The 25,669-nt window shown below is 40.5% G+C and overlaps 1 protein-coding gene and 1 long non-coding RNA gene across 2 annotated transcripts in view; both read left to right on the forward strand.

The window, feature by feature from the left end:
- The window catches only part of arhgap35a (Rho GTPase activating protein 35a), a 118,351-nt gene extending 116,210 nt beyond the window's left edge, over nucleotides 1-2,141 (forward strand). The window contains exon 8 of the mRNA XM_061972918.1: nucleotides 1-2,141. This exon is cut by the window's left edge and continues 1,564 nt beyond it. The gene's annotated coding sequence lies outside the window, so the exon portion shown is untranslated.
- A 7,823-nt stretch (nucleotides 2,142-9,964) lies between these two features.
- Nucleotides 9,965-24,931, forward strand: LOC133614733 (uncharacterized). The gene is made up of 3 exons (XR_009816618.2): nucleotides 9,965-10,108; nucleotides 18,493-18,576; nucleotides 20,017-24,931. It is a non-coding gene; the product is annotated as an uncharacterized lncRNA (long non-coding RNA).
- The last annotated feature ends 738 nt before the right edge of the window (nucleotides 24,932-25,669 follow it).

Raw genomic sequence — 25,669 nt, forward strand, 5'->3', positions numbered from 1 at the left:
AAAAGGATGAGCAATTTAATGAAAACAAGTTTTATTCCTTTACAATTACACATTTATCCCACTAAAATTATGACATTACTTTTGTGTTTTTCCCCCCTATATTTTGTGGTATTATGACCTAATTTTTTTTTTTTTAAAATTTTGAAGGCTTTTTTCCTCTCTTTCCACACTTAAAAGAGCAACTTTTTGAAATAAGACAGGGCAAACTGTATTTACACAAATAAAGTGGTAATATTACAGTTGTTTTTTTCCTGGTAGTCTTACAACTTTGGTATAATTACTACTGTTGTTACATTATGCAAAATATATATAACAGGAAAATTCATAAAATCATGAGAAACAAGATTAATTTCTTTACAATGACACCCCCCCCCCCCCTAAAATTATGATTTTACTCTTATTACATATTCTTTCTTTCAAATTGATGCTTTTTTCCAACACTCATAATATAATGACTTCATGTGGTATGTTATTCCCCTTCCTACACTTCTATAAAAGCAACTTTTTGCAGTAAAATAGGGCAAGCCATACATTTACACAAATAAAGTGGTAATATTACAGTTCTTTTTTCATTTTTATTCTCAGAAAATCATTTCCAACTTCATTTAGTAAAAACAACCTTTTATTCCCATTAAATTAAATATTTTGTCCCTTCTTCCAATACTAATAACACTTTATTTAGCAAACTTTTTTTGTGAAAAATTTCGATTTATTTTGTGTATATTACTAACTTTTTTCTTTTGAAATTTACGCAAGATTCATTGATATGACAAAAAGTGGATTTATTTCCCTGTAATATTACCACTTAAAAATGTTGACTTTGTTTATCGTTCTATAAATTTGTAACTACTTCAAAACATTACAATATTTGTATTTATTAAATGTAATTTTTTCTCCTAATAATTCCATGAGTGGATTCTTTTGAGTGTGGCCCTAATACCCTCCATAGCCTGCATAGAAAAGTGTTATTTGTCAGCGAGAATAACAAACACGCTCGTATTCCCAAGACCACTATGCCACACTGCCCCTTGTGGCGCTGCTCTGCCACTACACTCTGCTGTCATCTCCCATTTGAGGTTTTTTTTTGTTTTGTTGGTTTTTTTAGGGGTGGGGAGACGGGAACAGACAGTCCATTCATGTGTCTGCCTGACCGGAATGGAGCATCTCAAATTCCCGGGGTTCATCCTGCTGTTACCGTGGAAACCAGTGAGACGGGCTTAGAGGTGAATCGAGCCTTCGTCCAAACGACATTTTTTTTGTGCTTGAGAGAGTTAAGCAGATGCTCGCCAAGGTCACCTGCTCTACCGCATCTCCATTAGCTGCCCCTCCACGGCCCTAGAGCCTTTTAAACAATGACCAAACTCACAGGAGCTTCTACACTACCTAAGTGTGTGTGTGTGTGTGTGTTGCAATGAAGAGTGTGTATGTCGGACTGACAGCAGCATCGTGATCCAAACAAACGTGACGGCGAGGAATGCGCTTCTCCTCGCGCTCACTAAGCCAGTTTGCTCATCCGCGTTATTAAGAGGCGAAGATGGAGGCGAATGGGATGATTAGTGACCACTGGTACGTGTGTGTGTGTGTGTGTGGACCAGTGTGTGTTCATGTGTGTTGATACTGACTGGGAGGCAGCCAAAGACTGGGCAAAAAAGGTGACACTGCAAAATTTAATATTGGAAGAAGAAAAAGGACTGCATTTTTTTTTTCAAACAGGCGGTGACAGATGTCTGTTAAATAAAAATGGGAAGAAAAAAAAACCTACATATATAAGAATGGTTCTTTAATGGTTTATTGGGGGTGGGCCCCTTTTAGTCGGTGGTGATCGAAAACAAAAGTTATTTTTGTGTTAATAATTGAAACAAAAATGGGTGTTTTTTTTTTTTTGTGAGAGATGCTCAGTATAATGCATGAATTCTTCCCCAGCAGGGAAGAAAGGAGGGCTTCACCACTTTGGACTATTTAAGAGAATGTTTGCGGGGAGGGGATCGTAATAAAAAAAAATTAAAAAGTAATGAAGTACTGTTAAGTCAAAAGATAACAATGTCAATGCTGAGTATGGTCATTTGTCTCATTGGGAATGGTGTATACAGCAAGGCCTTATGTGATCTGTATCATAGTTAATAAATGAAATCTTGTACAAACATGCTGGTGATTTTGTTTTTATTTTGACTTGTACTAGATTAAAAACACGGATCAAACTCTACTGTCCTTTTTTTATGAAGCTTTTGACCAGAATAAAGCAGGAATGTGGACCTCAAACCACACTGTTTATATTAAAGCATTAAAACTTAAAACATTAGGTATTTGTGTGGAAATAATCGTAATGGAATATTGACTCAATTTCCTGAAAAAAATGTACGAAATAATAATCAGGTAAAAAAAAAAGTGTGAACAGTGAACTTAGTCTTGAACTTTACTAACAACATCAAGTCAATAATAGCTTTTTATCATCTAAATATTGCCGAAATTCAAAGAAATTGGGTCTAAAGCCGACTTGGAGTAATCTATGCCTTTGTCCCCAACAGGCTGGATGACTGTACTTGGTCAATGAGGCCTCAGTGAGTGTATGTCACACTCACTAGCTGTATTGACATTGCACTGATACTGTGTTAGTGTTCCATAATGGGCATCTGCTGGATTAAAATAAAAAGTCTCTGCATTTGACCTGCAAATAAAATGAATAGTTAGCAAATATAGTTTGTTTAAATTCATAGGAATATGAAAATTACAACTCAAAGTCAATAAGCCAAAGAGGAAACACGAAAAGAAGAACGTTTACCTTAATTACCAATCCAAGATCAAAATGATCAGACATGTTTTATGTGGGCTCTGTACCGAGGATGTCGTTGTGGCTTGTGCAGCCCTTTGAGACACTTGTGATTTAGGGCTATATAAATAAACATTGATTGATTGATTGATTGATTGATTGATTGATGTTTTACTGTAATACCACAATGTGTGTATTATTTTACATTTTGTAATGTTATTCAACAATATATGAAATATACATTCATTTAAGTCCCATCTTAAAACTCATTTGTATACTCTAGCCTTTAAATAGACCCCCCTTTAGACCAGTTGATCTGCCGTTTCTTTTCTCCTCTGCTCCCCTCTTCCTTGTGGAGGGCGGGGGGCACAGGTCCGGTGGCCATGGATGAAGTGCTTGCTGTCCAGAGTCGGGACCCGGGGTGGACCGCTCGCCTGTGCATCGGCTGGGAACATCTCTGCGCTGCTGACCCGTCTCCGCTCGGGATGGTGTCCTGCTGGCCCCACTATGGACTGGACTCTTACTATTATGTTGGATCCACTATGGACTAGACTCTCACAATATTATGTCAGACCCACTCGACATTCATTGCATTCGGTCTCCCCTAGAGGGGGGGGGGGGGGGGGGGTTACCCACGTATGCGGTCCTCTCCAAGGTTTCTCATAGTCATTCACATCGACGTCCCACTGGGGTGAGTTTTTCCTTGCCCTTATGTGGGCTTTGTACCGAGGATGTCGTTGTGGCTTGTGCAGCCCTTTGAGACACTTGTGATTTAGGGCTATATAAATAAACATTGATTGATTGATTGATTGACATTCTGTAATATAATATGACTGTAATGTAGTTTTAGATATACCATCTGGTGCCCCTGGACACATAGTCAGTGATGTAACCTGGGATCCCAAGGGATTTTGGGTCTTTCAACAATCCCCCCCCCCCCCCCAGACGACCCATGTTGATCAAGCCCCAGCTTGTGTCGAGGTAGCGCCACCCAACATGCCCTCCTGATCCACAGCCACCTCCACGCCACTTCTGCCGCGTCAGTGGCCAACTTCATGGCCCTTCGCTGGCTGGTCCCTGTGATGTCCAGTATTTTGTAGGCCTTGCAGAGGGATTGGCTCACATCTTTGGCATCCCTTTCGTTGGCCTCCTCAATACTGTCCTCTCAAGGCACAGCTTTGAGCATACGGAGGTAACAACGTTTAGCCTTAATGTTGTCTTGGCGATCGCTTCAGGAAACTTCAGTTGCTTCCCCAGATCAACTACCATCTCCCAATCGCATGCCGTAGCCAACAAGCCAGAGGAGGTTATTGCGAGCCCAGAAAAATCATCTCCTCGAGGCCGATCAGGATCCACCTACAGCCTGGGACAGATGTAGTTGTCACTGTCAGCTCGTCTATGAAAGCTCGGATGGGTAGTTGTCGAACTGCAGACTTGATGAGGGGCCTCCTACACTGAATTTCCGCAGACTTCACGGGCATGTCCATGGCAAGTGCAAAGAGAATGACCAAGATCGTACACACGGTGATGATCCTCTTTTCAGGCTTGTGCCATTCGGGGGTTGTTGTTGCCGAGGAGACTCTCAGGCGGAAGTTGGCATAGAAGTCCAGGATGAGGTCTCTGAACTTCTTTGGGATGTGATGCCGGTTCAGAGCTTCTTTGACCAGCTTGTGGGGTATTGATCTGTAGGCGTTTTGGAGGTCTAGCCACAGTACAGCCAGGTCCCCCTCGTTCTCCCTTGCTTCCCTGATAAGCTATGTGACCACGCCTGTGCTGCCGGATACCTTTTGGATCCCTCCTTTACCGAGGTATCAATGTAGGAGTTCTTCGGGGCGTAGTCTGTCAGTCGCCTGGCAAGAGGCTGAAGAAGATCTTTCCTTAAACAGTCAACAGTGAGATGGTTTTGGAACTGATCGATGTTCTTAGACTTTACCTCCTTTGGGATCCACATATTCTCCGCCTGTATCTACTGGTCTGTTACTTTGCCCGTCCTCCAGATCACCTTCGGGATCTTCCAGAGCCTGTGTAGTAGCCTCAGACAGTTCTTGTACACCTTATAAGGTACTCCACTGGGCCCCAGAGCAGAGCTTGATCTTGTCCTTTTAACCACCTCCTGAATGTTCTTCCAAAACGGCTCCTTCTTGTTGAACTACAGGGCTGGTGCAGGTGGATTAATCAGAGGCCTGCAGGGGCCCCAGATCTTGCTCTCTGTATTCATTGCTGTAGGTCTTCTTGAGGTGGTGGTTGACTTCGGCTGCGGTTCTGTCCTAGCAGCTGTTTTGTGAACCCAAATGGGTTCGCTAGGAAAGCAGCTAGCCTCCAAGACCTCTCCTTCGTCCTCCTCCTATGCTCCTCATCTCGTCTCAAGATCATCATCTCTCGTGGTCCCATCTCCTGCTCACTCGCAACCTTGGACTGCTGCTTCAAGGAGTAAGGAGGCTTCACTGCTCGCTTTTCCTCCCGCCCGAACCTCTCTGCAGCTAGGATGGTGATGATCGTGGTCATCGTCTCGAGGCGTTCAGCTCCTCCTCTGCCAGTTGTCTCCAAAATGATGTCAGTGTCTCTATCAAAATGAAGCCACTCCTTCCCCCTGGGGCCACTTAACCCGACATGTTCTTATGTACTGTGTGCATCAGCTGCTGGAACCACCTGGAAGCTACAGACACTATGGGGTGACTGTGGGCCAAGCTCCTCCCACGCCTCACCAAGCGTAGTTCCTGTGCGCTGTGACTCGACCACCTTCTACATACACTTCATCTTGGCCTGGTGGATCCGCAGGCCATGTTGTTTCTTGCATATATTGCCACATATGCGTTCTATAGTCGTCATCGGGTTTCCATTGCCATTTGTCGTCATCCTTTGGTCTGTCCTGCGGGATTCTCTTCTGCCCCCCTTCTCGGAAATCCTTTGGGGGTATAATCTATCTTCTGTAGTTTGATTCGTGGATGTTGTGGGTTGTTCCTTTCAAAATATGCAGCTCGGGATGCTCCTCCTCAGTGCCCAGTGCGTCTTTCCAGGCTGTGCACTGTCTCTCCAGCTGTCACCAATCTGTACTTGGTGGTGAACCAGACTGTTCCTGGGAGTCACTGGTGGTTCCGGAAAAACAGTTTCTGGTGCCCCTGCACACATTGTGAGTGATATAACCCATGTGTCACAGGGGGTCTTGGGTCTTTCAACAGAATGTATATTTCAAGCTATGAAATATACATTCTGTAATGTAATACAGTACCACAAGGTATGAAATATCATACATTTTGTAATGTTATACCACAATGTATAAAATATACATTCTGTATCGCAGTGGTTCTCCAACCTTTTTTTTTTTTTTTTTTTTTTTAAACCAAATACCACTTCAGAAAAAAACGAAGCTCTCCAAGTACCACCATAATGACCAACATGAAAACACAGTACCATAATAGGCTTAACTATTTAATCAACACAAGGCAGAGGTTTTGTTTAATATTTAATAGTTTTGGCCACAGTAACATTACACACAGTTTGAACAGTAACACTGTGTTTCAATATTTTATTAAGTGATTCTTTGGTGTACCTCTAGATCAGTGGTTCTTAACCTTGTTGGAGGTACCGAACCCCACCAGATTCATATGCACATTCACCGAACCCTTCTTTAGTGAAAAATTAAATGTTTTTTTATTAATTTTTTTTTCAAATTGAAGACAAAGTTATATGTTTTTTTTACTGGTGCACAAAATGAACCGTGCATGAACATCACCTTGTTCAAAGAACAAAACCAACACAGTGCATGAACTCACAACAAATTACACACCTGCAAATCAGATGGAAAATTAGAGGGAACATTGTTTGGGGGTATCCATAATACTTAACTTAGACTTCCTTTTTATTGTCATTCAAATGTTAACTTTACAGTACAGATACGCCGATAGGGAGAAGTTTTTATCTACACGATTGATTGATTGATTGAATGAAACTTTTATTAGTAGATTGCACAGTACAGTACATATTCCGTACAATTGACCACTAACTGGTAACACCCTAATAAGTTTTTCAACTTGTTTAATTAAGTCGGGGTCCACGTTAATCAATTCATGAGTCTGGTGTATCTTGATCGCTGCGTCGGAGGTTCCGCCGAACCCATGAGGCGGACTCACCGAACCCCTAGCGTTCGATCGAACCCAGGTTAAGAACCACTGCTCTCGATTGAATTTTTTTAATTGAATTGAATTATATTTATATAGCGCTTTTTCTCTAGTGACTCAAAGCGCTTTTACTTAGTGAAACCCAATATCTAAGTTACATTTAAACCAGTGTGGGTGGCACTGGGAGCAGGTGGGTAAAGTGTCTTGCCCAAGGACACAACAGCAGTGACGAGGATGGCGGAAGCGGGGATCGAACCTGTAACCCTCAAGTTGCTGGTACGGCCACTCTACCAACCGAGCTATACCGCCCAGATGAAGCTAGATTTACCACAGTTTGAGAATCACTTCTGTAATATGATACCAAAAGGTATGTAATATCACACATGTTGTTATATAATATTACAATTAGAGATGTCCGATAATATCGGCCGATAAATGCGTTAAAATGTAATATCGGAAATTATCGGTATCGTTTTTTTAATTATCGGTATCGTTTTTTATTTATTTTTTAATTTTTTTAATTTTATTAAATCAACATAAAAAACACAAGATACACTTACAATTAGTGCACCAACCCAAACAACCTCCCTCCCCCATTTACACTCATTCACACAAAAGGGTTGTTTCTTTCTGTTATTAATATTCTGGTTCCTACATTATATATCAATATATATCAATACAGTCTGCAAGGGATACAGTCCGTAAGCACACATGATTGTGCGTGCTGCTGGTCCACTAATAGTACTAACCTTTAACAGTTAATTTTACTAATTTTCATTAATTACTAGTTTCTATGTAACTGTTTTTATACTGTTTTACTATCTTTTTTATTCAAGAAAATGTTTTTAATTTATTTATCTTATTTTATTTTATTCATTTTTTTCAAAATGACCTTATTTCACCATACCTGGTTGTCCAAATTAGGCATAATAATGTGTTAATTCCACGACTGTATATATACGGTTGATATCGGTATCGGTAATTAAAGAGTTGGACAATATCGGAATATCGGATATCGGCAAAAAGCCATTATCGGACATCCCTAATTACAATTTATGAATATATATTTTTTGTAGTACCATGAGGTATGTAACATCATCATTTTTGTAATGTAATACCACAATGTACAGGGATGTAATAGCATACATTTAATACCACAATATGTGTAATATTTTACAATTTGTAATGTAACGTTACAGCCACATTAAAGTAAATATAGTGTATTTACTGCTAGTAACTTTCCCATACTTTGTCATTACCAAGCAAACCACGCCCGCCGAGGCCCACGAGACCTTCTTGCCTCCCGAGGGTCTCGTTCTCTGCCAGTTGAGGGTGATGCGCGGGCCCCGTGGTCCCCGTGAAGGCCTCGCTGCCATTTCATGGTGCCCTCATCTGACCTTTTCATTGAGTCAAAGCAAAGGAAATCCATGTCCATGACCTTTGTGGTGCTGCATCTCTCTCTTTTCTGGCTCATGGAGCAAAAAAAAAAAAAAGAACAGAGCAGAAGGGGCTGATTGGGAATGAAAAGGGCAGGCCAAGTGTGCACACCGGACACACGACCCTTAAACTTTAACCTTTAAGAAGTGTTGTGATGGAGAGGCGGTAGTGTGGTGTTTAATGAGTTGTAAATTGGAGTCAATTAGTATTAACATGAAACCTTTGCAGTAGGCTAGATATACCGGACACTTCATTAGGGACACCAGGTAGTAGTTACAAGTTTTCTATGTTTAGGATTTAAAAAAAACATTCATTTAAAATATAATATTAAAATGTATAGTATTTATAATATGTTGACATTTAGGGCAGGCAATAGATATCCATCCATCCATCCATTTTCTACCGCTTGTCCCTTTTGGGGTCGCAGGGGGTGCTGGCGCCTATCTCGGCTGGATATATGATGTAAATATGATGTAATGGATATCTGTGTTGGCCCTGCGATGAGGTGGCGACTTGTCCAGGGTGTACACCGCCTTCCGCCCGAATGCAGCGGAGATAGGCTCCAGCGCCCCCCGCGACCCCGAAGTTAATAAGCGGTAGAAAATGGATGGATGGATAATATTAACATGAAACATTTGCAGTAGGCTAGATATACCAGACACTTCATTAGGGACACCAGGTAAACACAATTTAAAATATAATATTAAAATGTACAATATTTATAATATGTTGACATTTAGGGCAGGCAATAGATATCCATCCATCCATCCATTTTCTACCGCTTGTCCCTTTTGGGATCGCGGGGGGTGCTGGCGCCTATCTCAGCTGGATATATGATGTAAATATGATGTAATGGATATCTGTGTTGGCCCTGTGATGAGGTGGCGACTTGTCCAGAGTGTACACCGCCTTCTGCCCGAATGCAGCTGAGATAGGCTCCAGCACCCCTCGCGACCCCGAAGGGAATAAGCGGTAGAAAAATGGATGGATGGATAGTATTAACATGAAACCTTTGCAGTAGGCTAGATATACCGGACACTTCATTAGGGACACCAGGTAGTAGTTATAAAAGGATTCTATGTTTCGGATTTTTTAAAAACAATTTAAAACATAATATTAAAATGTATAATATTTATAATATGTTGACATTTAGGGCAGGCAATAGATATCCATCCATCCATCCATTTTCTACCGCTTGTACCTTTTGGGGTCGCGGGGGGTGCTGGCGCCTATCTCAGCTGGATATATGATGTAAATATGATGTAATGGATATCTGTGTTGGCCCTGCGATGAAGTAGCGACTTGTCCAGGGTGTACCCCGCCTTCCGCCCGAATGCAGCTGAGATAGGCTCCAGCACCCCCTGCGACCCCAAAAGGGACAAGCGGTAGAAAATGGATGGATGGATGGATAGGAATGTCTGATGCTGGATGTCAATAAAAATTAAATGAAAAACACAAAAAAAAAACATTTAAAATGCGTTTATTGTGTTACAATTCCTATTTTATTGCACATTTTTAGACTTTCCACGTGTACCTAATGAAGTGTCCCACAGGGTGTAAGTTTAGCATTTGGCCACAAGGAGTCGCCCTCGTCCCGTACCTCATTACCTGGTTAGGGCACTTGGCGGCAAACAGAAGCTAATTGATTGGCTCAGAGATGCGGAAGTCAGGGGTTTTTAATCTCCCGCCCACGTCAACACGAAGGCGAGTGAAGAAGACGACAGAAGAGACTCGGCCTTCCTCGCTTCATGGCGGACCCCCACTTCCCTCCTCAACTCGCTTTAAGGTGGGGTTTAAAGTGAATAAAAGACAAAAGAAGTTAATTTGAAGTCACTGTTGCCGAGCTTTCTCTCGCCCCCCCCCGCGTTAAGGCCCCGTATAGAAAGCAAGAGAGGCAGTTGGAGCATGAAGAGAGGTAGGCAGCACCACCGCCATGATGAGTCGAGGCACGTATCCCCGCTCAAGCGTGTCTTTGTGGGGCTTGGAAGGAGCCAGCAGCTGCGGCGGCTATTGAATTCTGATGCGGGGCCGGCCTCTACAGGTGGAAATGCTCTTATCAATACGGCCTGTCCGCGGGCCTATCCGTCTCATTGATGATTTCAGGTGCCTCCCCTTAGGAGCCCCATTGATTAATGTCAGGGCCATAGTGGTATTTCCATATTGATACGTCGATGGATGACGACGCTCCAGGAACAAGCTGTTATTGAGCTGCTTTGCTTGATGTGTTTATGCCTCATGCTCATAATGGGCCCGGGAATCTTATGTAGAGCCAAGATGGCGTTTTGATGTGTTTATGCCTCGTGCTCATAATGGGCCCGGGAATCTTTATTTAGAGCCAAGATGGCGTCTGTGGCGTTACCTAACGTCATTAAATCACAGCGATTCAGAGCGAGGTGGGTGACATTGAATTACCAGGGAGTATTTCTGAATTAACTCGCACATATTTTAAGAGTCTGATTTTTGGAAAAAAAACAAAAACCTGACTGTCAACATATACTGTCTAACAAAAGCTAGGCGAGTTTATTTATAGAGCACAAATTGTACACAAGGCAATTCAAAGTGCTTTGCAGAAAATTACAAGAATGCATACGTGAACATAAAACAATCATAAAAATGATCATAATTTAAATTAAAATCATCATAAAAATGATCATAATTTAAATTAAAATCAATCAAATAGTGTGAATAAAAAACTTTCATTTGTCATATGTTAAAGTACCAATGATTGTCACACACACACTAGGTGTGGCGAAATTATTCTATGCATGTGACCCATCACCCTTGTTCTTCCCCTGGGAGGTGAGGGGAGCAGTGGGCAGCAGCGGTGCCGCGCACAATTACCGTATTTTTCGGATTATAAATCGCAGTTTTTTTTCATAGTTTGGCCGGAGGTGCGATTTATACTCTGGAGCGATTTATGTGTGAAATTATTAACACATTACCGCAAAATATCAAATAATATTATTTATATGGGGCGGTATAGCTCGGTTGGTAGAGCGGCCGTGCCAGCAACTTGAGGGTTGCATGTTCGATCCCCGCTTCCGCCATTCTAGTCACTGCCGTTGTGTCCTTGGGCAAGACACTTTATCCACCTGCTCCCAGTGCCACCCACACTGGTTGAAATGTAACTTAGATATTGGGTTTCACAATGTAAAGCACTTTGAGTCACTTGAGAAAAAGCGCTATATAAATGTACTTCACTTCACTATCTCATTCACGTAAGAGACTAGGCGTATATCAGCAATTGTGAGACACACACGTCAACCAATAAAAAATTGGCGGGGGCGGGTCATGGCAGAAGTGCATAGTGGAAAAAAAAAGATGCTACCTGCTACTACTTCCGTACCTATGAAAATTGATCATTTCAACATTGGCGGTAACTTATAAAAACTGAGAAGGGCTGAACAAAAATGGCACCGAAAAGGAAATCATATACTGCAGGTTACAAGCTGGAAGCAGTGAAATATGCAGCAGAAAACGGCAATCGAGTAGCAGAAAGAAAGTTTTGGAGTAAGCGAGAAACTTGTAAGGGACTGGCGAAAAGCGGAGGCTACTCTTACTGAAATGAAGAAAACTTAAAAAAGCTAGTCGAGGGCTATGCTAGGTGGCCACAGCTCGAGGAACAAATTCACAAATGGGTGCTTGAAAATTGCCTTTCAAATGTCTATTCTTGGTGTTGGATTTGATCAAATAAATTTCCCCCCAAAATGCGACTTATACTATACTGCGACTTAAATGTTTTTTTTTCTTTTTTTTATTATGCATTTTCGGCCGGTGAGATTTATAATCCAAAAAATACAGTAAACGTGTTTTCAGCCTGGATTTGGATATTGCCAATGTTGAGGCCTGTGACCCATAGGCACCCCGAAGCACCCACGTGGGATTGATGGCAACTTTTAATCTTTAAAAGTTGTTGTAGTTAATTTTGTGGTGAGCTTGGTCCGTTTTACAAAATAATAAAGCCACAAATCATATGGGATATTAGCTTTGCTGAACGTCAATTTTTTTTTTTTAATACACACACACCGAGCGCCCACTGGCAGAAATGTTGATTGTCTAAAATCTTCAGGAAGATTATTCCAAATTTTAGGAGCATACAACTGAAATGCAGTTTCACCATGTTTGGCCCTGACTCTCGGCACCAGCAGGAGACTACCCCCTGAGGTTTTTCCAGAGTTTGAGATGGTTCTTAGAGTGTCTGCCCTGAGATCGGTAGGTTGTGAGTTCAAACCCTGACCGAGTCATACCAAAGACTATAAAAATGGGACCCATTACCTCCCTGCTCGGCACTCAGCATCAAGGGTTGGAATTGGGGGTTAAATCACCAAAAATGATTCCCGGGCGCGGCCACCGCTGCTGCTCACTGCTCCCCTCACCTCCTATGGGGTGATCAAGGGAGATGGGTGAAATGCAGAGAATAATTTCGCCACACCTCGTGTGTGTGTGACAATCATTGGTACTTTAACTTTAACTTAATATGGTTCTAACATGCCAAACGATGTACTTTGGCACAAGACCATGAAAAGACTTGTACACAAGCAGAGCTTGTTTTAAAGTCTATTGTTTGAACAACAGAAAGCCAGTGCAGGAACCCAAGTACTGGACTAATATGGTCGTAGTTCCTGGTTCTAGTCAGGCCTTGAGCAGCAGCATTCTGGACAAAACTACAAGGCAAACATAAACATATAAAATAATCATAACAATGATAATTTGAATTAAAATCATCATAAAAACGATTGTAATTCAAATTACAATCCATCAAATAGTGTGAATTAAAAAAACATTTATCATATGCACAATTCAACGTGTTTTCAGCCTCGATTTGAACATTGCCAATGTTGAGTCCAGTCTAAAATCGTCAGGAAGATTATGCCAAATTTTAGGAGCATACAATTGAAATGCAGTTTCACCATGTGGCCCTGACTCTAGGCATCCCCCCTCCCCTCCTAAGGGAGACCGGATGCAATGGACGTTGAATGGGTCTGACATAATGTGAAAGTCCAGTCCATAGTAGAGCTAACATAATAGTGAGAGTCCAGTCCATAGTGGGGCCAGCAGGAGACCATCTCGAGCGGAGACGGGTCAGCAGCGCAGAGATGTCCCCAACCGATGCACAGGCGAGCGGTCCACCCCGGGTCCCGACTCTGGACAGCCAGCACTTCATCCATGGCCACCGGACCTGTGTCCACAAGGGAGAGGGGGGCAGAGGAGAAAAGAAAAGAAACGGCAGATCAGCTGGTCTAAAAAGGGGGTCTATTTAAAGGCTAGAGTATACAAATTAGTTTTAAGATGGGACTTAAATGCTTCTACTCAGGTAGCATCTCTAACTGTTACCGGGAGGGCATTCCATAGTACTGGAGCCCGAATAGAAAACGCTCTATAGCCTGCAGACATTTTTTGGGCTCTGGGAATCACTAATAAGCCGGAGTTCTTTGAACGCAGATTTCTTGCAGGGACATATGGCACAATACAATCGGCAAGATAGACTGGAGCTAGACCGTGTAGTACTTTATACGTAAGTAGTAAAACCTTAGAGTCACATCTTAAGCGCACAGGAAGCCAGTGCAGGTGAGCCAGTATAGGCGTAATCTGATCAAACTTTCTTGTTCTTGTCAAAAATGTAGCAGCCGCATTTTGTACCAACTGTAATCTTTTAATGCTAGACATAGGGAGACACGAAAATAATACGTTACATGCTATATGTAACACTGTCTGATGTTGAGCCAATCCATGGCCATGCTACTAAACATGGAACATTGGTTTGGTTTCCTCTAGTGGCCAATACTACATTAGTATTGATATTTTTAGTTTATCAAACCATGTTTATGCTTAAATGCTTAATTTTGGATCAAATAATAATAGAATATGCTCAGAAAAAATATCCCCCAAAAATCTGCAATGTGGTGAATTTTTGAAGCGCAACATGGCGAGGTACGACTGTAATAACTTTCACCTTATGAAAAAGGTCATTTTTACAATAAAACTATAATATAGTTCTTGTCACAATCCTTTACATTTGTGTGGCATTTGTAAATGACTGCTTTATGGCGGCCCTTAAAAGTAGTCTTTTTTTTTGTGACATGGATTGTTCAAATTCGTTAACAAAACGATGCTTTCTATTTTTTTGGCCAATGTCGTCCTTACTAAGGCCAAAATGTGTCCACACAACTGATACTGAATTCCTTTTTGATACTGGCATTTTACTGACGGCTCTGTTTGTTTTCCTCCATGGCACTTCGCAGTTTACGGACTGGTTGGTACAGTGCCAATTATCTGATGAGCAAGAATAATATTACACACTTTAAAGACCTTGTACAGTAAAAATAGGTTGCCCTAAAATACTGTGAATATTACGGCCAAGGGTTAAACATCACCAGAAGGAAAATTTTACCAGTGCTTTACCACAACTTTTTTTCTGGGCACCTCTGACAGATAACCCTCAGATCTGTCTGCACTGATAGCCTGGCTAACTTCCATTTTGTTCTGTGAACTTGCAGCATTCCTCAATTGCTGTAATTTTTGTGCTTTGTCTGTTTTTAGCATTCTCAGCATTTACAGTACCCTTTGCATTTGTTTTATAGTGTTTTATGGCAGGGTTCCCCAACCTTTTTTCCACCAGGGACCGGTTTAATGTATGCATTATTTTCACGGACCGGCTTTCCACATGTTGCCGATAAAAACAGCAAAAAATTAGCCTTTAGCTACAATCTGGCACATTAACATTTTATATGTCCATTAATGTGCATTGTTCCATGTACTATATCAAAGGATTTGTAATATACAACAAATGGCAACTTCCTATGAGGAGTTTTATTGTACATCTATTAACAAGCTTATTGGTGTGTTTGGTGGGACAGGCGAAAGTTAAGTCTGAGAAAATGTGGTAGTTAATAAATTAATTATTGTTTCTGTACGGCCAAGTAGCATACGGATGGATCTTCATTGTCATTGCTCAAGTACAATGTAATAAATGCGTCACGGATCGATACCGGTCCCCGGACCGGTGGTTGGGGACCACTGTTTTATGGCATTTTCCCTTGCCGTCACCGTAGAAATGCTCAAACTTTTTTGTTGCCTAAATTATTTTTCAAATGAGTGGAATCATACAGAAGCTACATTCAAAACACAGATCAATATTTAGTTTTGGCTATCATTGTTTCTTTTTTCATGGTTCATCTCCTGATCGCACTTCAGACTATTGCATTTTTCATCTTACGTATAATCTATAATTGCCTCATGATAATTACACAATGGCCTCTTTATATGATTGTTTGTTTCCTAACAAATGTGCTTTGTAATCAATCAACTTAATTTGTAAAACACCTCGCGACCTCAAAAGGGACAAGCGGTAGAAATGGATGAATGGACTTTAAAAATAAGCAGTTGACCAAAGTGCTGCACAGAATATTGAATACAAGACATAATAAAAGGCACATAAACTAATGAAGACAATATGATACATTTGTAAAACATCTAAAATAAAACTGAGACATAAAAATCTTGAATAAAAAGGATAACCAAACTAAACCACATTAAAAACAAATGAGATGGACTCAATAAAAAACTAGGCTAAAACCAAATAAGAGTAGAAATAACAACAACTTAAGAAGTGCCAAAGGCCAAAGTAAAGAGATGGGTGTTAGGAAAAGATGTAAAAACAGACAGTGAAAAGGCCTGTCTAATATCTAATATTAAAAGGCAACTTATTCATCTGGGCACAACAGTTAATGAGCTTTTTTTTTTTTTATATCTATGACACATTGAAGAGCAGCTGACCTGAGTGAGCAGGAAAAGGTAGGGTGGTAAAGTTATTTAGGGATTCATAAACAAAACAAAAATTACAAAATGAGTCCTAAAATGTACGGGCAGTAAGTGAAGGGAAGCTAAAATAGGGGAAATGTGCTCATATTTTCGAATGGCTGTTATAAGACACACGATGGACGTCCCGCTCTGCTCACCCCAATGTAAAGTGCATTACATTAATCCAGCTGAGAGATGACAAAGGTGTGGAGAACTGTTTTAAAGTGCTTCTGCAAGAGAATTGGATATGATTTTGGCCAGCTGCAGCAAAAGTCAACGTGACAATCGGATATTAAAGTACAACTATTCTAAAATAGATTTGTAAAAGGGGTTTAATGACACAAAAATAGCACGTTACATCAAACACTATTGACTTAATGTAACGGATGGCAGCTAAAGCGTTGCTGTGCAGTGGTACGTGTGTAATCCTCACTCCCAGACACCATAGGCATCTTGCTGGTTGGCTAGCGCGGACTGTGTTTTGATCCCAGAGCAGTGTATTTTGGATCTGCATAAGTCCTGAAAATTTGAAATCAAATCGGGGAGGCATCGCAGAGATATTAATAAAATATTCCTGCCTTTCTTCCTACTTCCGCCAAACAAGCCGTCTGGAATATGCTCTTTTTGTCATGTGTGACATCATCAGATTATCCATATTTGGTAGAAATGTACACAGAGTGCCTTGCGCACGTGCACCGTTGTCGTCTGCGTAGTCAATAAATTCCTTCTCTTTCACTATCCTCTTGTTTTGGGGCAGACTGGCTCGTACATGCATGCTAAAATCCTCCACTATAGCGTACAGTTCTAACTTGTATCTGTCAGTAGACTCCCTATGGAAGTGTTAAAAACCACAACAAAGTGGGCGTACAGAAGACACAGTCAAAGTGGAGGCATATAAAGAAGACCCGTCCCCAAAATAGTGCATTCTGAAGAGACGGTCAGAGAGCAGCTTGAAAACGTCAGTAAAACATAACCTATGCAAAATGTTAACCAAAGAACCACCATTACATTTTATGTAGACCACATGGAAGTGTTTTGAATGTATAAAAAAATAAATAATATGAATTTAAACGGGTCGTATTATGGAAAAACTACTTTTCTTACCTAGGTATATTTGTGTATCTGAGATCTCCATAAGTGCTGAAAGTTTAAAATCAAACCATGGAGGCATTGCATGGATATTTATAAAACCATCTTGCCTTCTTCCAAACTTGCACCGATCGAGTCATAAAATTGCATATAGATATGTCAGTAGACTCCCTATTGAAGCGCTAAAAACTACAACATGGCTGATAGGTTGGAGACGCAGTCGAAGGGGGCTTGGCCTGGAGGAGGGTTTTGGCACATAAAGACAGCCCACGAAATGGCGCATTCTGAAGAGACGGTCAGAAAGCGGCTCAAAGATGGTCTGTAAAATGTAATCTATGGAAAATGTTGTCCAAAGAACCACCATTACATGTTATATAGACCCCAAACAAGTGCTTTAAATGTAGAAAAAAAATCATAATGCCCCCTTTAAAAGTATGTGGCGGTCCAGATGTTGCCCCGGGCCTTGAATTTCACACCTGTGATATAGGTAAAGAGAGATTTAATATGAAGTGACAAATGGGCGTGGTTTCAATGATGGGACAAAAAAAACAAGAAATGACCTTTTGTCTTCCGTAGAGAAGCAAAGACGGAATGATATTAACATTTAAATTAGGTCAGGCAGTAATATCTCTGACAAGGTTGCATGACAATCAGTATCGTTTGTCAGTCAAGAGTTTGTAGATCAATACTTTGATCATTGGGATTTCACGGCAATGTTGAGAGAACTTTTGCCTGCTTTAATTTTTGCTGCGCTACTATTATGCCTGTACAAAGCAGCCCTTTTACGGTGGTATCGCTGGCATATCCACCGTATCTTTATTTAAAGTGGTTAGTACCTACCCTCCGTGGGTCAAGTGTGCAGGCTGCATAATGCGCAACATCTACGCAGAGAGCTCCCGAGTTGTGAACCCAATTTTGAAGACGTCCTCATTTAAAGGACATGGGAGACAAAAACATGCGTCTGCTTGTCGCGGAGATTAGTTTGCAGGCGGCGAGGCCACCGCATGAAAGCTTTGAGCAGTTCCACTTTTAGGGTCGAGATGGTCACATGGGCTGGAGGTCACTGTGACATGCATCAGGGCGCCAACATGCACACGTGCTGATTACCTCTCCTCAAGTGGAAAAAATGCACATAATAAATGTATGAGCAACGTGCTTGTTTTTGTGCTTGATTAATTATGCCGTTTAATTCCACATCCACCATGCTGCTCCTCCATATAATTTCCCAGTGGTCTTTGCTGTTTCTTCTTTCACTCTCTGCTCCTTTTTTTTCTTTTTTAGTTCCTGATCGCCAAATGAATCATAGATCCAACCTCTTGCACCCCAGAGGGAGAGCGGTGAGCCGGCGTACAGTCCTGACCAATCGTACGTAACAGAGGGAGATTCTCCGATGCAGGTTTTGCACTCAAGTTTGAACTGATTTTGCCTTGGGGACCATTCAATGATGCAAGATTAAGGAGACGAATATCCATGTTTTTTATTTTGTTAATTACTTTTATTAATGAGATGGGAAAACCGCTTAGTGGATGTTCTGAACTCCGGCTTCCAGGCCATTGTTGTATTGAGCCTGGATGTACACAGCAGGAGTGTCAAACTCGTTTTCATTAAGGGCCACATTGCCGTTAAGACTGCCCTCAGAGGGCAGCTTGTAACTGAATAATATTTGGACTCGCCTCGTTGTCATATTACACAATTGCCTACACGTTTAATAATTATATATAAAAAATCTGTAGCACTTGCGGTAAAAAACTGGCACCGCCATTGCCATATATTTTCTGTAAAATGTATGGTGTTTTTTATTACGGCATTACTTTTTTAGTGTAAAATTTTGGCGAGCTACCCGTTTTTTACCTTAGTATCTATTGTCATTTTTATAATGTACAATTTGATGGTAACATTTTCCCCTTAATTTTTGGTTTAGTTTTTGCAGTGTTCTTTAAAAGGGATATATTGTGGTATTTTTTTTTCTACATTTAAAACACTTTCTTGTGGTCTTCATAACATGTAATGGTGGTTCTTTTGTCAAAAGTTTTGCATAGATTTTACAGACCATCTTCAAGCCGCTTTCTGACCGTCTCTTCAGGATGCGCCGTTTTTACAGTATGTGCCGAAATCCTCCTGCAGGCCACGCCCCCTCCGACGGCATCTCCACCCCGTCAGCCATTTTGTAGTTTTTAGCGCTTCCATATAGAGTCTACTTAATAGATTTAAGTTAGCACTATACGCTACTTTGTATTAAAAAATGGCAACAGCGGAGGATGCAGGTGCATGTATGAGCGCGTTTGCCCCACAAAAAGAGGATCGAGAAAAATCAATAACTTAGTGACTACAAAGTCGGACTACAATGACGGACTCGCACAGAGATCTTCGAGTAAACATCTACCATATGTGGCAATATTCGCTGACATCAATTGTAAAATGTCACAACTGGGGCCAAAATCCAAACAGCTAGTTTGGAGGTATTATTAATTGTTTACAAATATATCAGCAATGCCTTCATAGTTTGATTTAAAAAATTTCGGGATTTATGCAGATCCCAAATACACAAAAACAGGTACCATTAGGTAAGAAAAGTTGGTTTTGCATAATAGGACCCCTTTAAATCGCAAATTACAGTAGTTGAGACCGAATCAACAGCGCCTCTGCTCGTTGCTGCCAAGTAGTGCATTCCATTTTGCCTCAATTGTTTCCATACATAATTAAAAACCAGTACCTCACAACCAAATAATTATTGTTTTTAGCGTGATTAATTGTAATTTTATCTACTTTTTTTGTTCCATAACTCCTTCAGTGATGTGTTTTTAGTGTGAGGGCCAGAGTGACGTCCAATGGGACCTTGGCTGCACTCTTCTTCCCAGCAAGGCTAACCACCTCCTCAGCTTCCTGACAGTTCCAGCTTCGCCCTCTCTCCACTTTACCCCTCCTGCCCCTCCCCAAATCTCTCGAGAGACCCCCCCTATGGAGAATACTGCTCAGATCCAAAACCCCCCGCCAAAGCCCGCCCTAATCCTCTCCATCGATCGCCCTGAGAATTTCCTCCCTGGCGCAGCAGGCGCCGCTCCCCGCCATCCACACTCCTCGACCCCCCCGAGCAGGCAGCTCTTTTCATTTAGAGACAAAATAGGTGCAGGCACATTACCTGCGTCCACTCTCATCTTCCTCCACGCTGGTTGATGAGGTGGTTATAGCGGGCGGCATGTTGCTCTGCTGTTCTTTCAATTCGCTTGGACAGGAGTCAAGCACGTCTCGCTGTAAACAGTTTTCTCTAGCGCAAGCAATTTTGGAGCACAGGCTTCGTCGTCTATGTTGTCTACGAGAACCCAAATTCCTCCAAGCAGTTGTTTGGTATTGACAAATATTGTGATGGTAACCAAAATAGGTGAAGTGTACCTGTTACTAAACGATCAGTACTGGAAGACGACAATCTCTCTAAGCATGTGCAAGGACTACGTCACTTTCGGTCAACTTATTTTAAGGTAGTTACATTTGTGCACGCTGTCACTGTTACAATGGTTTTCATTTAAAGAGGTAATATTATGGTTTTCTTTTAAACACTTCCTTGTAGGGTACACAACATGTAATAGTGGTTATTTGGTTAAAATCTTGCATAGAGTAGGTTTCACAGATCATCTTCAAGTTACTTTCTGTCTCTTCAGGATGCGCTGTTTAGTGAGCAGTCTTATTTACGTGTATCTACTTTGACTGCGTCTTTTCTCGTTCAGCCATGTTGTAGTTTTAGCGCTTTTTTATCAAGTCTACTGACCGATATGAGTCAGAACTAGTTTTAATTTGCACAGCTGTTTTTCATTTAGTTTTACTCATTGTCTTTTGACGAAAATGTGTTTAAGTCGACAAATTTCTTCACTATTTTAGTCGATATAAAGTATTGCGCACAACGCATCTTTGAAGTTGTCTTGAAAGCAATTTTAATAAATATTTTTGCAGAGCATCTCAAAAACTAAAGTCACAACAATATTTCAATAAGTACATTTCACACTAAACCTGATTGTGTGTTATTGTTTTAACTGAAATTTAGCATATTTTTCAAATGTTTAATAATACATGACTAAAATGGTCACATGAAGAAACAAACTAATTTTATTCTAGATTGGCGGGCAAGCTCACCTATGTGTACAACAAAAGTAGTGGTAGAGTAAGCAGTCTTGCTCTTTCTCTACTGTCTTTAATAGTAGCAGTAATTAGTACAGTATGAGACATTTGGAAATATTAGTTAAGGCCTACTTACTGTTGCGTAGATGTCCTGATGATTAGCCTGAAGGAGACGCTTCAAGTTGGTTATGGTTAGGGTTGCGTAGATGTCCTGATGATTTGCCTGAGGAAGATGCTTCAAGTTGGTTAGGGTTAGGGTAATCCTAAACCTATCCCTAACCCATAACCCTCTATCATGACCTACATGTCAAAGAAAGGAAAAATAAATATTTCTTAGAAAAGTAATAAAATCATGGAATTGCCTTAGTTTTGTTTCTTCGTTTGTTAGTGTCAGAAAAATTGTATTTAAATTATCAAAAAACTTTCCGTTCTGAGTTCTCAATGAACAGACAAGAAGCATTCTTTGTTGCACCAAGCCAAACGCTTGAAAGATTCCGCTGTGGACGATGGAATGAGACGGGAGGGGTCATCCATTGTCCTCGAAAACCTGCCCAAGCTGAATCCAGGACGAACCTAAGCCCGAGGGATCTTCTTCTTTTGTCTTCAATGTGACCGAAAACAAGGACTGTTTACATACTCCCCATTCCTGCTGAGACAGGTGTTGTTGCGTAAACATTGAACATCTGAATAAAAGAGGAGACGAAAACCTTCTTCGTCAGAGTGTGGTGCAGGACTGTACAGAGAGTGCAGTGGCCATGTCCATCCATCCATCCATTTTCTACCGCTTATTCCCTTTGGGGTCGCGGGGGGCGCTGGAGCCTATCTCAGCTACAATCGGGCGGAAGGCGGGGTACACCCTAGACAAGTCGCCACTTCACCGCAGGGCCAACACAGATAGACAGACAACATTCACACTCACATTCACACACTAGAGCCAATTTAGTGTTGCCAATCAACTCATCCCCAGGTGCATGTCTTTGGAGGTGGGAGGAAGCCGGAGTACCCGGAGGGAACCCACGCAGTCACGGGGAGGACATGCAAACTCCACACAGAAAGATCCCGAGCCCGGGATTGAACCCAAGACTACTCGGGACCTTCGTATTGTGAGGCAGATGCACTAACCCCTCTGCCACCGTGAAGCCAGAGCGTGGTGCAGGACTGTACAGAGAGTGCAGTGGCCATGTCTCTCCTCAATATTGAGTCCAAATTGAATTCTGTCTCTGTTTGATTCCTTGCCTTTTGTCTTGTTTAATAGATGTCCTCAGTGTTTGAACGTGACATCTTATTGGTCCTTCGAGCCGGATTCCAACACGTCTGACGATTCCAGCAAGAATGAGTGAAACCAGAAAGACCATGGCATCCAAATCCTGATTGAGGAACTGCTTTTTCTTCATTTCGGGCTGGAATTGAAAGACTGACGGAAAATCCGAGGATAAGAGGAAGGAACGCAGAGAGCAGTGAGTACGTTTTAAATTGACGAAGAAAGAAACGACTAAGAAAAAGCGTGTGACTGAGGGTTACGACGCATAGACAAACCCTGTAAATCCTAGGCTCTAACAGGTAAAAAGGCCAAATAATTAGAGGGACGTCGGAGTCCAACGTCCGTGAGTATTAAAATTTTAAATAAAAACTGAATTAAAATAAAAACTGAAGAGGCCAAAATACTGCAGGTAAACGGAACCGCGAAAACTGGAATCCGTAATATCCATAAACAAACATACTAGGGGGTGTCGGGGCCCACAATAATTTGAAATATCCGTGAACCATTATCCTGAGGACGACGGCGTCCAATGCAGACCTAAAATGGTCTATTCAGAATAAAAAACTGAATTTTGTCCGTAAAAAACAATAACCTGGAGGGCGACTGAGTCCTCATGAAACATTGAAATTTCCGTAGATCAATATACTGAAAGGTGTGAATGTGAGAGTGTGTGGAGTTATCGCCATTAGGCTATCACTCCATATTAAAGTTGTGAGAAGTAAATAGTGGGTTATTGTGGATGCTCTAGGCAAGACACCTCCACTGGGGAACCATCTCCAGTAGAAGCGACGTGTACCACAATAATAAATTAAACCACTATCTTACAACAAAAACAAAAGTAATCCTTATAAATTCGGCTCTGTAGGGGACGACGGATTACTCCAAATTCTCAAAATGGAAAGAGGAACCCAAAGAAACGCAGATCTAATATGGTCTACTACAATCTATTTCAACCAAAATAGGAGACCACAACAAAGACAGCGGTTACACTCTACTGCGTGTTGGCGTTGTGGCAAAGAGGGGCATTTTGCAAGAAACTGTCCTGAGAAAAAAAATAAAATTTTAACAATCAAAGTAACTCAGCATGACTGTTAAAAGACAACACCAATTAGTCATGTTGTCAGCGTATGCCATTGGTGGTAAGATCGCTGCAAATGTGTGTGTGTGTTTGTTTGTTTGTTTGTTAGTGTGTGTTTAAGTGTGTATCTTTCCAGGTACAAATTGTGTAAAAACCCCGGAGGTTCAAATAAAAATAAAAATAGGTTAAAAGAAAAAGCAAATAGGAGAAAAATCTCAAAGTGCTAAAATGAGATAAAAGAAAAAATAGATGAAGAAATCAATAAGAAGAATTAATGCAAAATGGAATAAACTAATGTGTACGACAGAGATAATGGGGGTATTGAAATAAGAGATGAAGAAAAGGTAGACTGAAGATATACATGTATGTTTGGATATATAAAGAGCGCTTTTATATATACAAATATATATATGTATAATTAAATAATGGAACAAATAAAAACCTAGATTAATAACTATAATAAGAGTTGATGTATAGTATGATAAAATGGGTTATATGTTTATTAGCTGAGGAAAGAAGAGAGAAAAAAGAAGAGAAATCTCTTCAAGTGTTGCTGACCTTTGCCCTTAGGAGTGCAGTGTGTGTGTGTGCGTGGCGCAGTGGGGGAGGTGTGAAAGTGAATTTATTACATGTAAATTTAAAGTAGGTTTACCTTTGAAGTGTAGTATAACATTCTTAGGTTAGATTATGTTTTAGACATTTGCAACACCATACATCTGAGTGTTGAGCTAAGATAAGGACATAACATAGAATAAATAAGGAGGTATGGCAATCAGGAAAACTATCAGCTAGCGATAGACAACCGTTTGCTTTGAATATTATTGAATAGTAATTGCAAATAAGAAATATAAACAATGGGAAAAATGTAAATTCAGAGTTTAAAAGTATAGATTAAGTGGCATATAGACAGTTAAGTGAGTTTAAAACATTACTTAAAAAATACATAAAGTAATATGTATAACATTTGAATTAGGAGGAAAAATAACATTAGCGTTATTAAATCATCTACATAGTGAAAGACACAAAATAAGCAAAATAAAAGTCAAATTATGCAAATGAGAAGTAAAGGATCTCGAACGTTCTCTAAACAAAAATGGACGCACTATTGTGGAAAATAGAAAAACAAAGTACGACAAGTACAAAAACCACAAACAAAGAAGCAAATTATGTAATTTTTAGGATTAACGAATTATTGTAGAAGTTGAATACCAAATTATGCTGAAATAGTAGCCCCTTTAAGTAAATTAATGAAAAATGTAATCATCTGTAGAGTGGAATTCAGAAGCTAAAGCAGCATTCTGTGAAATAAAAAGTGTGCGATTGTTACAGTAACGAAAATTTTGAAAGCTATCAAATGACCATCAAATTGCTCAATGCAAGCGGCAGAACTAGAAGCACTAATAGAAGCATGTAAAGTAATGAAAGATCAAAAGGTCACAATATATATAAAGATAGCCAAAATATAGGAATGATAAAGTCAACAGGAAAATCTGTAACACATTGGAGAACTGATTAAAAAAAAAAAAAAAAAAAAAGAGAGAAAAAAGAATTAGTAGAAGCAGTACAGCTACCAGCTAAAATAGCAATGTGCAAATATGCGACACACACCAAAGGAACAGACACAGTATCAATAGGAAATGTGTTTGCTGACAAAACAGCAAAACAAGCAACAGAAAAGGAAATACATATTTCAAACTACAAACTAGCGCATGATATACTAAAAGACATGCAATAACAAAGTACTCCGAAAGAAAAAGATAAATGGATTTAAAAAACGGAGTCACGTTGATCAAAGAAGACATCTATGTATGTCCAGACAATAAACCAATCTTACAAAAAAAATCTATATAAATGGGTAGCAGTTTCGAGCCATGGTTGAACTCATGGCTCAACAGGAGGGATATGAATACCCTTATACAGAAGTACTATACTTCCTATAGTTTAATTCTTATAAAAAAAAATTTGTATAAAACATCTAGGCAATTAACTAAATAAGAGTGAAGGAAAAC

Source organism: Nerophis lumbriciformis, linkage group LG17, assembly GCF_033978685.3.
Source record: "Nerophis lumbriciformis linkage group LG17, RoL_Nlum_v2.1, whole genome shotgun sequence".
NCBI lineage: Eukaryota > Metazoa > Chordata > Actinopteri > Syngnathiformes > Syngnathidae > Nerophis > Nerophis lumbriciformis.